Here is a 13,076-nt window from a genome sequence, read left to right as displayed (position 1 = left end):
CCGGAGTGCATCGGTGTAGCATGTCCACCTGAAGACGCACGAGCACCATCGGCTTCGCCCGCCATGGTGTAGAAGCTCTTGCGCCGACCGGCCGCCAAGCAAAGGCCGATGAAGCCGGAGGCTTCCTTGTCCCGCTTCTTCTTCTTCTTGTCGTCGTCGTCGGAGGTCGGTGAAGAAGAGCGGTCGGTGTCGGAGCTCTTGTCGAGGTCGCTGAGCTGCGTCAGGAAGGCCTTCTCCTGCTTCTTGGCCTTGTACTGGAAGCGCTTCTTGAGCGACTCCTTGTCGAAGCGTCCTCCCCGGTCACGACTGCGGTGCTTGTGGCGCCGACGCTCCTTGTTGGAGCCTCCCTCGTCGCGGTCGCGGTGGCGGTAGTAGTCGAAGGAGTTGTTTTGGCCACCGCCGGACTTCTTGGGGCAATCGGCGATGAAGTGGTTCAAATCGCCGCAGTTGTAGCACCCGGGGTTCTTCTTCCTCTGCCTGTTGTGGTAGACGCGCTGGAACTTGCTGATGAGGAGGCACAAGTCGTCGTCGCCCAGCGTCTCCAGCTGCTCATCTGAAACAGAAGGCAAAGAGGCAAGAGAAAAGCCAAAAGCAGAGTTAGCGTTAGAGCTCGATCCACCACCTGGGCCAGTCACAAGAGCGATGCTCTTGGAAGGAGGGGCACCATTGAGCTTGGCTTGTGTCTGGTTATCCACCTCCGTGGCCTTGAGCTTGCTGAAAAGCTCATTCACGATCAGAGTCTCATATCCTGCAGACTCAATGATCGTGTTCACCTTGAGATCCCACACAGAGCGGTCAAGTGCATAGAGCAACTTGAGAGCCTTCTCGTGCTCTGTGTACTCAAGGGCACCAGCAGATCTGTTCGCATTGACCTTGTTCACAATCAACTGAAAACGACTGAACATCAGGTCAATGCTCTCACCCGGCTCCTGTGTGAAGTTCTCGTACTCACACCGGTGAGTCTCGAACAGTCTGGCCTTCACCTGAGGTGTACCCTCGTGGTAGTTCTCAAGGCACGTCCAAATTTTGTGGGCTTCCTGAAAACCCTGGACGCGTGAGAACTCAGCACGAGAAACGCCAGCGAACAAGGCATTGACGGCCTTGGCGTTAGCCTCGTGCTGGGTCACCTGGAGAGGTGTGGTCCGAACAGCAAGCACCTCGTAAAGCTGGTTCTTGGTAATCTCCCAGACATCGGCTCCCATGCTCTGCAGGAAGGCTCTCATACGAACCTTCCAGTAGGCATAATCCTCGTTGGAAAACACGCGGATCTTACCAAGACTCGCCATGGTCGCCGAGTGGTTTTTGAACCGGTTAAGGTACTGAAAACCTCAACCAAGCTCTGATACCAATTGAGGGACCGAAGCCGGCGACCAGAGGGGGGTGAATGGGAGCCGATCAAAATTTCTTCGAAATTCGAATCATCGGCCTATATCCCAAAATCACCCAATCCCTCAAGCGTTCTGACCAAAGTTTGGAGTAGCTATTGAAGAGCTAAACCAACACAAAAGGTCTCGAACCAGCGAACGAAAACACGAAGCAAATCGGAAGCAAAATGGGAAAACTGCAGAACTGATCTGCCAGGACCGGTCTGACCAGTGCGATGGACTGGTCTGACCGGTCGTGTCTATTCAAAAGTGAGCAGACCGGTCTGACCGGTCTGGCCTACCGGTCTGACCGGTGGCACCTAGAAAATCCCCGAAAACTTAGATTCAAACGATGAATCTCAGCCAAACGACCACGAAAATCGATGAAACTTGGGGGATTGCTTCGCCCCTACCCTGTGAACATATCCCCAAAAGATCTCGGCCTAAAGATCAACGAATCTTGAGAATTATGGGGGAGATCAAAAGGGATTGGGGTTTTCTCAAATACTCGAAAACTTCAATTCTGAAGAGCTCATGATTCCAGAGGGATTGGCACGAAGCTAGAAGCACAGGAATCACTCCAAAGAGCTCTACGAACCGTCGCAATCAAGTGCATCAAAACCAAAACGAAAATCCATCACAAAATGCACAAGAGGGACGTGATTGGATTGATTCAAAAGCCCAGAGGGCACAAGGAGGATGGGGCCTCCTTTCCCAATCAAATCCAATACAAACTCTCACAAATCCATGGACTAATTCTACTCTAAAGAGAAGAACGGAGGGAGAGGAACACAGGGGCGGCGGCCTGGAGAACAGAAGTGTAAACGAATAGATTACAAAAGCCGCACTTGACCTAACACAAGTGAAGGGGTATTTATACCCGCGGGACTGGTCAGACCGGTACGCTGGACCGGTCAGACCGGTACGCTGGACCGGTCAGACCGGTTGGTTAGACCGGTCAGACCGGTGCCAGGGACCGGTCAGACCGGTTGGCCTGCAGCACCCCCTGTACACGATCTCATCCGACGGCCGAGGTTCTTTCTTCGAAATGAAGTCTTCTCCGTGATGCCGCCGTCTTGATGAAGATCCAGTCCGCGGTTTTGGAGGGTCCGCGAAACCCGGGTAGGTGGCCGGTTTTGAGAAAACCGCCAAAACCTCACGCGCGGGAAGATTCCCGCCTCCGCGCCGTGGCCCTAGACGCCGTCCGACGCCCGTCACCTCCTCGCCCGCAGTGAGGCCCTAGATGCCGTCGACGCCCGTCGCCTCCGTCAGTCCCGAGACCGATGCCCGTCACCTCCACGACTTGGCGTCTTCAACGGCCGTCTGCCTCCTTGGTTTTGTGGCGCAAACCAGGAAACCCGCCTTCCGTCGCCGCTTGCGCCCTCGATCCAGGAGTGGACGCCACAGCTGCCGCCCGGTCCGAGCTCCGGTCCCGATTGCCCTTCACCGCCGTCCACCGCACGGTCCATCGGCCACAGCACCTCCACGGCAGCTCCCCGTCGACACTCGACGCCCGTGTACCTGCAATCCAAAGACCAAGCGCACGATCACACCGCACGGTTGACAATTCACTCATCACAAGCAGGATAGAGTACTCAACATTCCTCAATTTACAAGTTGGGGTCATGCTTTCACCTTTCAAATTATTTCGGACCATGCTTCAGCTGGAGGCAAATCCAAGGATTCTGCCCCAAATGGAGATTTGGCAGATCGACCTTCAAGTTGGGTCATATGCTTTAGCCTTTCAAATTCTAGATAATGCTTCAGCTCGAAAGGCAAATCTAGGAATTCTACCCTAAATGAAGTTGGCAAATCCAGGAATTCTACCCTAAATTATGATTTCGCATATCGATCTACAAATTGGAGTCATGCTTTTGCCTTTCAAATCCCTGACCATGCTGCAGCTGGAAAGGCAAATCTAGGAATTTTACCCAAATGAAGATAGATCGATCTACAAGTTGGGGTCATGCTTTCGCCTTCCAAATTCCAGACTATGCTGAATGTTTGAACCTACATTGGAAACATATGAGATGGGTAATGAAACAGTCAAAGAAACACAAAGAAATGTTATCCCCAATACAAGAGAACCGTGCAGTTCTATATATATGGGCATAGAAACATATATGTGTAATCATAGAAACATATGTGTAGAGGCACAAATTATCTTTGAAATTTGAAATTTGAATTATAGAAGCCTAGAATAATTTATATAGAAGCATAGAAATAATCAAATAAACATCTAGCATGTCATAGAAATTTGTACATACGCCCATAGAACCGCATATAACAGCTAGTGAGAAGACAGCGATACAGGTCATAAAAAGGTCATAGATGGCAGCTTATACTATATACATATCATAGAAGACAACGATATCGGTCATATAAGGTTTATAGTATCTATAACACTGCCATACAGGTCTGTAGAGATCGAACATTGGCATATACGCGCATGAACATTGGCATATAATCAGTCGTTCTCTGCAGACACAGATAAACCTAGATATAACAGCTAGGGGATGAGAAATTTTAATTTTGAATCTAATTAGCTCATAGGAATCAAAGTAGCATGTCATAGAACACAAATTTCAGAGATAATTTGTGCCTCTACACATATGTTTCTATGATTGCACGCATATATTTATATGCCATGTTTCTAGGACAGATGGATCTATGACAATAAAGTTTGGGTTTCTCTGATGTCTAGATTCAAATTTCAAATGAATCTCATATGATGCAAAAAAAACAGTAATCTAGTGGTGAAAACCATTAGCGAATTGGATATCCAATATCCGAGCGAAAAGTTATCGTGAAAAAATAAAATATGTTTTGCATGCAACCCATCCCTCCCTCACCTAGTTAGCCACGTGGTGGGGGAGGGGAGGGGAAACTAGCGCATGTAGCCTGGTGCCGGGGAACTAGTGCTGTGCTGGGAGGGAGGGGGAGCTGATTCGGTTGGACCAGTTAATGGGCGTGGCTAGAGCTCCCTAGAGAGCCCGGGGCTCCCAATAGCATGTGTGTGTGTGTGTGTGTGTGTGTGTGTGTGTGTGTGTGTGTGTGTGTGTGTGTGTGTGTGTGTGTGTGTGTGTGTGTGTATAGAGAGAGAAACACACAACAACAACATTCATGGAGCACGTTTCTATCTTTAAGATTGTTTGGCTTTGTGTGTATGACAATAGTGAGTTATGTACTTGTACGTACCAGCAAATGTTTGAATGGGCGGAAACGGCTGGCTGGGCTGACCAGCCCAACCATCCTAAGCCAGCCGTTCGGCCAGTGGGCTAAATCTGGCTAGAGATTTGAATTTAAATGGGGCTTTTAGCATCGGGAATGGGCAGCTGGCTCTCAACTGTTGTTGGACGTGGCCTCTCAGCGACAACTGTCACCTCAGCGGCTGGGCTGTTGGCACTTGGCACCAGCCAGCCAGCCTACCAGCTTGAATATTTCATACTAGTCACCAGCCCAGCCATCCGAACGAGTTGAGCCCATACTATTACTAATGTGCAGTAAGTTTCTATTTATAGGAACCAAATATCAACTTTGTATCTCTTAATAGTTTAGCAGCGTCACAACACTTATGTGCCGTGTCTGGTAGTGAAATAATAGCAATCAATTGCTTTCTATCTCTATTCCTAACATTTACACGTCAAATTTCAATCTCTTAGTATTTTTTAGAGGTGAGACAAGACGATATAAACTAAGCAGAGTCTTTCTATCTCTGTGATTGTTTACAATGTGATAAACAGTGAAATATGTGCCACAACAAGTGGGACGCAAGTCTACCAGTGACATTTACAAAAATAATTTTCTAACTCTAAGATGGCTTGGTAGAGTCAATGATAATAACCAACAACCAATACAAACTGGAAACTAAGAATTATGCAACTAATACAAACCGAAAATCTGCTGGTTCTTCGACATGGTGATGGGAAAAAGTAGCATCATCGTCATTTATGTTGATAGACATGACGTGGCAACTACCAACAAGAACAACAATAGAAGTTGAACTGTACCTGTGCCATGAGGCTTGCAATATTGTTCTCTATACTCATTTGTTTGTAGATCTGAGATGTCTGTCCAACAGCTTACAATAAATAAGATGGGGTCATCAAGAAACCTTGCCATTGAGAAGATTTACGGAACTTTAGAAGAGCGGTCCGTGGGGAGTGAAGCTGCAAAACATAAACACATCTTTAGTGCTCAATTAGAGGCACTCTCTACCTTATGAAAGCCTTTTGCTAAATTTAAGAGAGTTAAATATGTGTCGATCTATCCCATATCTGGAGAGTGCAACTTCCTAAATCTAATAAATATTACCTAGTATTTGGTGATATATATATATATAGGTGGGCTAATAGTAGTTTATATAGGTCTGGAACTACCTTATATTTTGGATAAAACCCTTTGTTAGCTTCTCAAGGCCCAAAACAAAGAAGAGGCCCAACAATGGTCTGCTCAACCCTTGTATGCCCACTAGCTAGCTATACCTGGGTTGACCCATTCTCCACCCACACTCACCCACTAGGGGTGGGTAGAATTTCCTGAACCCGAAATAACCAACCTGATCCCGAATTACTCGAATCCGATGTACCCGAGCTCTAGCACATGATCCGGCCCAACCACTTGTTGCTCTTCACGTCTCGCTCAACTAGAGTTGCTCTTCGCGGCTCCCGCGGGGTGAGCACAATACCCCTCACAATCTCTTCTCCGGAGCACCGCACAATCTTCTTGTGGACTTCAACGGAGCCTCTTGCCACCAAGCCGTCTAGGAGGTGGCAACCTCCAAGAGTAACAAGCACACCGGCTTGCAACACGATCACCTATTGCCACTCGATGCAATCTCTCAAAGCAATCGCACTAGAATTGTGGCAGAACCGCCTAAATTATCCCGGCTCAAGTGCGCAGGCCATCACCATAAAGGCAACATTAGCTTAAACGCACTTCAAACGGAACAATTTTTGGTTTGTCGGGTAACGTCCCGATACAACCACCGATTCTCGGATCGAACAAGCATACCCTGCACGAGGGAGAGTTCAGAGATATTACAACCACAATTTTACAACACAGGCATAGTAATGATTACAAACCAGTTCAAAACATTATTACAAAACCAACTTAAGTAAAACAGTTATACAAGCCATAATGGTAAAACTTCAGAGTTTTAAACAGCGGAAGATAAGATGTGACGGCTACAACACATCGCAAAAGAATACCAGGCTAGCCCAAGCATGGTATTACTCGTCAGAGTCGTTGCCGGTCGCAGACGTATCCCACTCTACGGACCAGCCAGGAGGCAATGAGCAAGGATAGGTTAAGCTAGCGATCTGATCCTCAAAAGTCATACCTGAAAAAGGGTTTCAACAGCAAGGCTGAGTATTCTAATACTCAGCAAGACTTAACCGTCAACGGGTATAAGTAGCCTACCTTAGCTAGACTATGCAAGGCTTTGTAAGGCTCTGGTTTTCCTTTGCTGAAAAGCAATAAAGAGTAGGTCCTTACTTTCAAATTTTAGCTTTCAAGATTCTAGTAGATTAACCGTTCTATGTAAGCAACTACTATCCAATCATGGTGGAACTTCTAAGCAAACATCAAGATTGATCATAATATTGTTGCTCTTATTACTCTGTGTGGCAGATCAATCAAGTAGTCTCATTTCATCGTGAGAGGTGGACGATTCTGAATCGAAATTCAACCTTGCAAGGAAAACCTAACACACACGTTTGGAACACCGTCGGGTCGTTTCCAAACAACCGTTTGCCTTTCTTTCCGGCTCATGGATAGGAACACTCTCCCCGACTACAGGGCTCCAAGGTCCACCCGTGCCCGGTCCACCCTTGTCCCTAGAAGTCGTAGTGTTGCGCAACATAAAATAAAACCTATCTCTAAGAGAGAGTGTCAGGTATATCCACTCCCCGGTCCAATCGGCTACTAGGCTTGCCGCGTACCATATTTACGGCATGTGGCTAGTACTTTCAAAAACTTAACCGGCACTACCACACACCGCGACCTTAGCAAGTTCATCAACACAGACGGGGTCTCACATAAGGTCATGATATCGAACACAACCCCGTCCGTCGTCCTTATATTGATAACAGAAAGTAAACAATCAATTCCTATAAAGCTCGCGAGTGACAGGCAATCACTCGACTTTTACCGGTCCTATAAGCTTAGCAATTATTCGAACTCAAGTCTAGTGTTCAGTATATAGGTTCCTAGGATCATGCATCTAGGGTTTCAATTCAACTCCTATGAACTGTAAATGCACAAGTAAAATAATACAGTAAATGATATTAATTTGAAGTATAGGTTATGTCCGGGGCTTGCCTTCTCGGTAATTGCTAACTATTTCAGCTCTAGGCTCTTCCGAACTTTGGTCCGGGGCTTCAGTTAGTTCAGCAGTGTTCACTTGAGCTTCGAGATCACCTCCGTCAGACTCCGGAATCAGCTCGTACGTCCCGTCCGATAAGGCAGTCGTGTCTATATGTAATGCAAGAACAACATTATAAACACACATGGGCAATCGTTTATAGAGTAGTTAAATACCAAATTTAACTACACAAGGCATCATGATCAACAGCACAAAAGAAGTTAACTAACTTCATAAAATGAGTGGTGGTGATTTCCTATACAATTAAGTCATGGTTTGTAAATAAATCAACAACTCAGAGTACAAATAGTAATAAATTCTAAACACATTACACTAAACAGAACATGAACAAAGTAATCTACCCTGTAAAAATCACGCCAAGACATGTAACCATTTAATTACAATAAATCATTTATGCATGCAACACCTAGTACAAGCTTGAATTATACAGATCAAACTAGAGCCAAACAGAAGCTCAAATTTTAACAGGAGATCTACACAGAGATATTTTACCTACTGTGAATTTCTCATGATTTTATCTACACAGAATTAATTCTGAGAAAATAAACAAAACAGACATCAATTTAGCAAGATTAAATTTTAACTCCTGTTCTAGCCATAAACTGAAGCTCAAACTTCCTATACAAGCCAAGATACTTCAGATGAACACTCAGGAATAAATTCAGGATTTATCAAGAAAAGAAACTATTTATCATAAATAAAGTCTATTAAACAAGGATTAAACCAAATAACTAACTACACAAGAGAACTGATCATGAAATTTTTATAGCAAAGCTAGTGTAACATGAGTAAACTACCACAAAAATTTCAGAGCAAGACCAGCTTTCAAGTATTAGATAAGAAAAAGACTAAACATCTAATATTTATTTACCTAGTGACACAAAACCATTTATACAGCAAAAACTTGCAACTAAAGCCTAACATAATATGGTTCTACTGCATAGAGATCTTCAAGAGGATTCCAAAACATTAAGATTTTCTATTTTACGAATTTTCTACGAATTGATCTAGAATTTCAAAGTTCACTGAAAAACATTACAAAGCAGTCCCTAAGGCACTATTCCTATGAGTCACTGACTACGCAGATAACCCCCTGGGGTTTTTCAAATTCAAACCCGATGTCCTCGGGTCGGGTCAGAGGGGGAGCGCGGGTTTGACCGGCGGTTTCCCGGCGAGGGGCTCACCGGCGGTGAGGGTGGAGGGGTGTGGGAGCTTCACGGGTTCAAGGCGCACCTCTGGGTGCTTGGAATCGAGGCTAGGGTGGTCGGAGATGGGGTGTCGACGGCGAGCGGCGGCTTGCGGGCTCGGAGCACGGCGGCGGGGTGGCTCCGGTGGGGTTCGGGTGAGGGGAAGTGGCCTGGGAGTTGCGCGAGGGCGAGGCGGCGCTAGCTAGGGGGTCAGAGCGGGCGGAGGAGCGGCGGTGAGACGGCTCCGCGGCGGGGTGAGCTCGCCGGGGTTCAAGCGGGGCGGCGGCGGCGTTCTGCGGTGTGAGAGCGAGGAGAGAGCAAAAGGGCCTGCGAAAAGGGACTCTGGGGTTTAAGTAGTGCCCGTGCGCGCGCTAGGGGAGGGCGGCGAGCTCTGCCCGGGGCTGTCCACGGCGGTGCCGCGGTGGCGGCCGCCAGGGCGGCTCTGGAAGCGGCGGGGCGCGTGGCACGGCCGAGGAGCTCCAGCGCAAGGCTAGAGGGCGGTGGAGGAGGTCGTCCGCGACGCGTGGGCGCCAGCGCACGGCGAAGTAATGGCCGGAATGGCCGGGAAGGCGCCGGCGGGCGGCGCTGTCGGTGGCGTCGGCGGCGAGAACAGAGCAGGGAGGTGGGAGATGGTGATAAGGACCGATTTGAAATTTCCAAAACTTCCAGGGACTAATCTATAAACCAACGATAACTTTTAAACCAAAACTCAAATGGAAAAGTGCCCAACATGAAAGTTGTTCAACTTTTCAAGATCTACAACTTTGAAGTTGTGCAAAAATTTATTTGACCAAAGATTCAAGAGCTAAAATTAAAATCATTGAAGAGATTTTGAATTCTAGGAAATTTGTCTTTTTCAAAGCAAATTCACTTCAACTCTAGACTCAAAAGCAAAAATGGCTGCCATGCATTAAATGTTCTGAAATTTTGCAAAAACACCCTCCACTAAAGCTATAATTACACAACCTATTCAACACCACTGTAGAAAGGACCTTGCATAAAATCATAATTACACATATAACCTTTCATAATTACAAAAAGATCCTTTTTAAGTAAATCAAGCACATGATGCAAAGCAAACCTACACAATTACTGTGCAGACACCTAATTAATTACTGTGCAGACACCCAGGGTGTTACAAGAATCGCTCTCTCACTCGATCGGATGATTACTATCAAGTTAGAGTGAGTAGAGGGTTCTCAAGCACTCTCACACATGGACACCAAGTCTCCAAGGTGCTCAGCAACCTCAAATGGCCGGCCACACCTTCTATTTATAGAGGGACGCCCCAAACTAGCCGTTACACTCAAATCCCGTGAAAACAGAGTTTTTGCGGACTGTCCGCCTCACAGAGACCGGACCGTCCGCCATTCAAAACCAACGGCTAGAACTGCAATGATTATGTGTCAGAGTCGACCGTTAGAGCCCCGGGCGGACTGTCCGCGGTTCAAAACTTCGAACCAACCGATTTGCAAACGTCTCTGACTAAATCTGGAAGTGACCGGCAGACCGTCCGCCGTTCAAAAAGTGAGCACACACAGAAACCGCAGTGTTTCTGTCCCAGAATTTTCAGTAGGAGGCAGACCGTCCGCCCCCAAGGGCCGGACCATCCGCAGTACAATTTGGACACCCAAGACAGAACTACCAAGTTCCTGCGCTCGTTTCAGCTTTTAAAGGCGGACCGTCCGCCCCCATGGACCGGACCGTCCGCAGTTCATTTTGGACCACCAACAGAGCCAAAAACGGTTTTGTTCGAGCTCATCCGAGATAATGGCGGACCGTCCTCCCCCAAGGAGCGGACCACCCGCAGGTCTATTTCCAGCAGAAATGTACCTCGGTAAAACGGTCATAACTCTTAGCTTCAATGTCCAAATTTGGTGATCTTGGACTCTATGGAAAGTTTATTCAGAGGGCTACACAACCCAACTGAATATTTGATCCAAAACACAATGGATCAAAGCAGTATTTCACTCCAAGAGCCAACCTAATCTCCGAAGAACACCAAAAAGCCTTTCTTGCTTACCCAAGTTGATAAACATCAACTCCAACTCTTTCTCCTTTGCAAATGTGCCAACACCACCACGTGAACAATACCATGTGCATGTGTGTTAGCATTTCACAATCATTTTCAAAGAACTTTCACTTGATCTCACCACGCCACTCGATCCTAGCAATATCGCAATGTTAGATCGCTCAAGTGGCACTAGATGACCGATATGCAAACAAGTTTGCCCCTCTTGATAGTACGGCCATCTATCCTAAATCCGGTAATGCACTTCTCTACACAACCTTTGACCGGTGAAATGAAATGCCCTACAAGTTATACCTTTGCCTTGCGCATTCCATTTCATCTTCCCAAATATTGATGCCATACAAGCACCAAACTCTATCAAGCCTTTTGATCATCATCATGAATCAACACTTGGCTTGATCTTCCTTGAATGATATGATCCACTCCATATCATCACATGATCTCTTTGGTCCATCGATCTTGACCTTGTTCGCTCTTCACCGTTGCCTCGATCCATCGGCGCCAAATCTTGCCCAAGCTTCACCGCCTCGCGGTCCCTCGCTTCAAAGCCTTGACTTGTCCTTCTCCATTGCAACCGGTCTATCAAGCCAAGCCTTGTCTTGATCTTCTCCACTTTGGTCACATAACTCCATGTTATGTCTCATATGCAATGAGTTCCTCCATCATACTATATGAGCATAGCATCAACCCTTAGTCATTCCTCCTCCATGGCACATGTCGCTCATACTAGTGTCTTTGTGTGGATTAATCTCCTGTGTATCTCGACATAAACAATTATTAGTCCACCTAAGTTGTCACTCAATTACCAAAACCAAACAAGGGCCTTTCACCCCCACTGACCACTGTGGCGCCGCACACCACGCCATGCATCCACCCCTACTGCAGCACTGCCCGTCGCACCAGACTCACCTGAGCAACCACGCCCCGCTATGCCACCGCCCGCTTCCAAGCGCCCTGAGCGACTGCACCCCAGCTACCCATCGCACCGAGTCCGTGCGGCCACGTGCCCATGCCTCAGTCGAGCCGCCGCCCCCCAACATGCTACCTTGTGCATCGGGTAATCAAGATTACCCAATACCCGAACCCGAATTTTCAGGTATTCCTTTTTACGAGTGTATTTCTAGAAGCAGTTCTTATTACCCGAAATGTTGCCCAAATTACCCGAACTAATTCGAATGCCCACCCATATCAACCACTCCTATCCGGAAATCTAATCCATGTTTCGCCGCTAGGTGACTGAATCAGCGATCCCCACCCTCATCATCTTGTTCAAGATGGCAACCCCGTAGCGTGCAGCGTCCAACATCACAATGCTAGGATCTGAACCAACGACCACCACCGGCAGCAAGCAATCATCACACCACCGGCACTTGATTTGCACCCCAATAAAACCCTAGATCTACATAAGGGAACTTTTTAGATCTAAAAATTACCTTGCATATGGTGATCTATCCCATACCCGCAGAGCGCAACCACAAGTGAAATAGGTATCTATCTGCTCGGCTGAAGAACAATTTTGCTGCAAAAAAATGTGTTAGTTCCTTGGCTATTGTTGAGGCTTGTGGTCTGCTCCTCTTCCGAGTGATGCCATTAAATATAGCCAAAGTTGCCTCGGATACCATTGGTATAGTAACTGCCAAGATTCTATAGCGTGACACGTGGTAAAATTCTAATAGAAATAATATTTTTCCTTATACATCTAGCAAATAATACAATCTGATGTGTTTCAAATCTACTGATCTTATTTTTAATCTATACTATAAAAGTTAAAACAATTGAAAACATTTCTCACCAAAGATAGGTCCACCGTACCCCTCACGAAGGCCCCACTTGTCAGACCAAAAGGCATGACAAAAGGGAGGGGGAGATTGGTTTCGCCAATATTTTCCACCAAAATCCTATTACTTTTACACCAGCAATTTCCTATACCTATCTCTTGTACCCACATATTATTTTCCTTTAACATACACATATATTCTTTTGCACATATATTGACCCATAATCCACGTCATTTTTCTTTTGGAAGAATAATAATTGACATCATTGTTTATGGAAGGAAAAAAAAGACATGTATTAACATACTTTCCTTTAGTATATACATACTTTTC

General features: G+C 46.5%; 1 long non-coding RNA gene across 1 annotated transcript; it reads right to left on the bottom strand.

The window, feature by feature from the left end:
- Positions 1-2,975: 2,975 nt before the first annotated feature.
- Positions 2,976-12,542, bottom strand: LOC120655374. The gene is made up of 3 exons (XR_005667446.1): positions 12,402-12,542; positions 5,375-5,533; positions 2,976-3,374 (listed from the first exon to the last, which is right to left on the bottom strand). It is a non-coding gene; the product is annotated as an uncharacterized LOC120655374 (long non-coding RNA).
- Between the last annotated feature and the right edge of the window lie 534 nt (positions 12,543-13,076).

The sequence above is a fragment of the Panicum virgatum genome, chromosome 1N (genome assembly GCF_016808335.1).
Source record: "Panicum virgatum strain AP13 chromosome 1N, P.virgatum_v5, whole genome shotgun sequence".
NCBI lineage: Eukaryota > Viridiplantae > Streptophyta > Magnoliopsida > Poales > Poaceae > Panicum > Panicum virgatum.
Note: the sequence above shows the minus strand (reverse complement) of the source record. Positions and strands in the feature narration are given on the sequence as shown.